The sequence below is a fragment of the Gigantopelta aegis genome, chromosome 10, assembly GCF_016097555.1.
Source record: "Gigantopelta aegis isolate Gae_Host chromosome 10, Gae_host_genome, whole genome shotgun sequence".
Lineage (NCBI taxonomy): Eukaryota > Metazoa > Mollusca > Gastropoda > Neomphalida > Peltospiridae > Gigantopelta > Gigantopelta aegis.
The window spans coordinates 53,128,953-53,134,952 of NC_054708.1; positions in this window are offsets into that span (position 1 = coordinate 53,128,953).

Here is a 6,000-nt window from a genome sequence, read left to right on the forward strand (position 1 = left end):
CACAACCATCGCTGCCTCTTATTAAGAAGCGAACAACACAGAACTTTTGAATTTGAACTGAATAGATTTCTCAGATGATTATCCGCTTTGACGGAAATGCCAGCGTTCGAACATAAAAGGAACAAATGAATATTTACCCAGAATTCCAGTGCCACGGTCTAGAACATTTGCTGCGGTATTTGTAAAAAGAAAATTAATCTTATCTCGCCTGGAGAGTAAGAAGAATATACACCACTGAAGATATTTTCCATATATAGATCAAACAGCAACAAAAGCAAGTTTTGTAGAGTGGTTTATGACATCAAACGAGTAGGTTGCGATCGATTTCTTTGGTTCCAATAAACGGTAATTGGTCGTAGAATGTGTTACATGCTTATGGCATCACTCTATAAATGATCAGTAAATAGTAAAGCTGCCATTATATATATATATATATATATATATATATATATATATATATATATATATATATATATATATATATGTGTGTGTGTGTGTGTGTATATATATATATACATGTATATATATATATATATATATATATATATATATATATATACATACATATCTATATATGTATATATTGTATGTGTATATTGAAATCTTGTCCATAATTAGGAAAAGTTGCCTTATTTATTAATCTTATTAATCAGCTGAATCTATTAGTTTGTTTGTTAATCAAAGCGAAATGGTACCCTATGTTTTCATATCGTTACAGAAATCAACCATCTTAGTATTCATTTATAACGTAGCCCAGTGGTAAAGCACTCGCTTGATGTGCGGTCAGTCTGTGATCGATCCCTGTCAGTGGGCCCATTGGGATATCTCTCGTTCCAGCCAGTGCACCTCGACTAGTATATGAAAGGCTGTGGCATGTGCTATATTGATGGTGCATATAAAAGATCCCTTGCTACTACGTAATGACATATTTTTAACGGGTTTCCTCTCTAAGACTATATGTCAAATTACCAAGTGTTTGACATCCAATAGCCGATGATTAATACATCAATGTGCTCTAGTGGAGTCGTTAAGCAAAATAAAATAAACTTTCATTTATAGCAGTGTCAACAGAGCCATGTGTACGGATGGGCATGAACTTGTTAAGAGTTGCAACTTTAAAAATGATAATGGTTTTGTCTTTAAGATTTTTACCCATCTCAGTTTCTGAAATGATGGAAGGGCAGATTTCAGAGTTCTCAGAGGAGCATCTATGATTCAAAAGGAACGGGACAGCATACTCATGGACCCTCCCACCCCCACTTAAATACCTCCACGTTTACATTCGGCACTCAAATGCTAAAACACAGTATAAATTGAATCATAATGTATAATCTATGTGCTAAACAAAGAAAAACAAATATTTAACGTGATACTGAGAGTGGACGGGACGTAGCCCAGTGGTAAAGCGTTCGCTTGAGGCGTGGTCGGTCTAGGGTCGATCCTCGTCGGTGGACCTATTGGGCTATTTCGCTTTCCAGCCAGTGCTCCACAACTGGTGTAACAAAGGCCGTAGTATATACTATCATGTCTGTGGGATGGTGCATATAAAAGATCCCATGCTGTTAATTGAAAAGAGTAGCTCATGAAGTGGCAACAGCGGGTTTCCTCTCTCAATATCTGTGTGGTCCTTAACCATATGTCCGACGCCATATAATCGTAAATAAAATGTGTTGAGTGCGTCGTTAAATAAAACATTTCTTTCTTCTTTTTTTTGATACTGAGAGTATATCGAGACTTTAAAAATTAAAGTTCAAGAACAATATTATGAGTAAAAATTGAAGCAATCTGTACATCCGTTGATTTGAATATACATGGACGAAGAATGTTGGACGTACACTAAAGTTGACCACACTTCACTTTGTTAAGACAGGGATTTTTTGTATTTGTTTAACAAGCAGGTGTTAACACGTCTTGCACAGTGCACCTCCTATTACTAAACCAACTCCCAAAAATAGCCGACTTAGTGTGCAAGCGACAAACTGCACAACCAACAGGAAAGTGGCTAGGTTGTCGAGAAGTCGCTACCAGTGTGTAGGTGTGTACCAGTCTATTCGCTGCACTACGCGCTTTGAATATTTGAATGGTTTTAATACATAGTTGCGCTTAGCAGGTTAATTTTAGACGGTCCAGTGTATCCAGTTAATCCGAAGGAATGCAGTTTCTTCGCATTGACAAATATATGAATAACTAGAAAAATACAATGTAAGGAATGAAATTAGTTTCCAGATCCATCTACTTACACAGTTGGCAATGAACAATTGTGGAAAATATACCTACATTAATTAATAATCTTGATAAATATAAATATTAAATAAGACAGGGTTAAAGTATACATAACTTGTATACATACATTGTGTAATATTGATATATTTAATATCGGTACTGAATTGTTGAAATTCTGTTATTTAAGTAATATTTTCACAGATAACCTTTTAACACATTATGTATTCAATATCTATGCTGAAAAATACTAATAAGTTAAAATATTTATAGAAGATATTTTAAATATATATATATCTGCATTGAATAATCCTGTTAATAGTAAAAACATTAATATGTATGTTGAAGATAAGGAAAACTATTCTTATATTAATAACAAAGACTTATGTGTTATCCATACACGTGTAAAGTATTACCGTTAAGTTTAAACTACGTTTATAAACAGGCTTAGAAATAAAAGTTAGTAAAAAAAAATCCTACTGGTATTCTTCTTATTTATTTTACTTTTGTTTCTTCTTTTAGCTATATTTTTATTCTTTTCATTAATCCTCCCCACCCTATTTCAAATATCTCCCATTATTTATGTAGTTGTCTGTACTTATGTATTTGTATCCTGTAATATTGTTTCATTCTTTGCTATTTGTGTGTATGTGTATATATATATATATATATGTATGTGTGAATTTGTGTGTGTGTGTGTGTGTGTGTGTGTGTGTGTGCGCGCGCGCTACAAACAAATTAGGTAAGGTAAGTCGGCATTTTATTTTTACTAGGTCCAGATAATTGTTATGTATGTACTCTTTTCACGTACATATTATTATTAATAAAAAAATAATAAATAAAAAAAATACTTTGAAACAAAATTAGGGTCGGTCACTTGTTTTTAAGTATGGTCGGGTTCCGAGGAAACATATTATAGGCATAAATGTCAGTCGCACTAGCTTAATACACGCATGCAGTTCACTATAATAACATCTGACAGCGAAGACGTATTTCGTGGGTCACTAAGTTAAAATGATTTACATATCTACAGCATAGAACATCATGACAAATACTCTGTTATGATAATACAAACTGTTTACTACTAGGCGTAAAGTCAACAGAGACGTAAATGTAAATTATGAGGTGTATGTAATAGATGTGCGTGCGTGCGCGCGTGTATGTGTGTGTGTGTGCGTCTGTCTGTCTGTCTGTCTGTCTGTCTCTGTCTCTCTCTCTCTCTCTCTCTCTCTCTCTCTCTCTCTCTCTCTCTCTCTCTCTCTCTCTCTCTCTCTCTCTCTGTATGTCTGTATCTGTGTCTGTCTGTGTCTGTGTGTAATAATACATATAACTGGTGTGTGGTGGAAGCGGCGATATGGAGTTGTGGGTGGTGACAGCACTGAAAATGGGTGGTGGAAACCGTGTTGGTGAGTAGCGTGTGGTGGCAGCGGTATATCGTGGCAGCGATGGTAGTGGGTGGTGAGTGGTAGCATCGGTGATAGTGAGTGGTGTGTGGTGGCAGCGATGATAGTGGGTGGTGAGTGGTAGCATTGGTGATAGTGAGTGGTGTGTGGTGGCAGCGGTATATGGTGGCAGCGGTGATAGTGGGTGGTGAGTGGTAGCATCGGTGATAGTGAGTGGTGTGTGGTGGCAGCGATGATAGTGAGTGGTGAGTGGTAGCATCGGTGATGGCGAGTGGTATGTGGTGGCAGTTGTGATAGAGAGTGGTGTGTGGTGTGTGGTGGCATCGATGATGGCGAGTGGTATGTGGTGGCAGTTGTGATAGAGAGTGGTGTGTGGTGGCATCGGTGATGGCGAGTGGTATGTGGTGGCAGTTATGATAGAGAGTGGTGTGTGGTGGCATCGATGATGGCGAGTGGTATACGGTGGCAGTTGTGATAGTGAGTGGTATGTGGTGGCAGTTGTGATAGAGAGTGGTATGTGGTGGCATCGATGATGGCGAGTGGTATATGGTGGCAGTTGTGATAGTGAGTGGTATGTGGTGGCAGTTGTGATAGTGAGTGGTATGTGGTGGCAGTTGTGATAGTAGGTGGTATGTGGTGGCATAGGTGATGGCGAGTGGTATGTGGTGGCAGTTGTGATAGTGAGTGGTATGTGGTGGCAGTTGTGATAGAGAGTGGTGTGTGGTGGCATCGGTGATGGCGAGTGGTATGTGGTGGCAGTTGTGATAGTGAGTGGTACGTGGTGACAGTTGTGATAGTGAGTGGTGTGTGGTGGCAGTTGTGATAGTGAGTGGGTGTGTGGCTGATGCTATATCTTTTGTTACTGCCCCGTCTTCAGTTAAGATGTCCGCCCATGCAGGCTGACCATTGCAACAGTGGCATAAATATTTTAATATTAATATTGAATAATATTTTCTAATCCGATTAAAACAAAAACATGCCACAGACTGATCCAACAGTTTCATTATATGGGGACGTGTTCACTTGTATAGCCTTGTGTGCACAAATATGTGGCCGTGAAAACTATTATTAAAGACAGAACAAAAAAGAAAAAGAAGTACTTTATTTTAGTGAAAAGGGTTACTTTGTTTTTACCATTTAAAAATTCAAAAATACTGTCTTTTCAAATTTTAAGTAAAATAATTTAAACAATTAGATTTATCGAAACTCGCATTATAATATAAAGTATACTAGTACAAAAGGAAGCTACCGGTTATGAAGATTATGAACATTATTTATATTATTTTCTCTCTTGTTTTTAATTTTTGTAATGACTATTGTTACTTTTATGCATTCCTGTTTTAATAATAGCCTATCAAGTAAACCATTTCATATGCGTTTTTTTATTTACCTGTATATAACGGTCACCTGTCCATAACGGCCACCTGTCCATAAGGGCCACTTTTATATATATTTTTTTCAGTTGTATATATTTTACACGTGATGCTTATTGATAACTAAAAATGTGGACCTCAGCATGATTCTCAAAATTCAATATCTCAGTTTTTAAAAAGATAAATCCGGATACATTTTGCCATAATTATATGAAAAAATTAATTACATTCTGCTAGAATTCCATTAAAAAACACCTTTATTTCATTTTGGAAAAAAAGAAAAACAAAAAGTTACATTTTAACAGAAATGCAGAAAGAACAAAATTGAAACCGCTTCGGAGGGTTTTAATTATGATGACATAAGGCGAGGGTGCGGCTAGTACTAGTAGACATAAAATGTAAACAGATGTGTAGTTTTAACAACTTGTCAATTAGCTGGATGTTCTGTTTGAAGGTAAATAACAGAAATCAACGGTCTCCCATCCATAGTGTCGTATGGAATTAGTGAAGTGCATGCAGGTTTTATTTTACAACAAAAAGTTTACCAAAAATATAAATGTTTTATTTTATTGCAAAAAGTTTAAATAAAATAAACATATAACATACATTTAAAAAAAAGTTGTGTGTATTTTACTTGCAAACAATTTAAATATAAGAAGGGTTATATATATATATATATATATATATATATATATATATATATATATATATATATATATATACATATATATATTATACATGTATATGTATATTATTTTTTAAAAGTGAAATTTTATTTGTAAAATATACAGATGAATAAAAACTGGAGGTATGGTGGGTACGGCTAACTGGAACGAAATATACATTCACACATACACTTGTAGTTTTAATAACGGGTCAATTTGATTTTAAAAGTTGTAGATACTTTTGCAGATTTAATCTGTATCTAATAAAACCTCACTAATAATTGTGATGCCACCCATCGTAGGCGCATATCTCCATCTCGTCGTTATCAGCTTGTATTT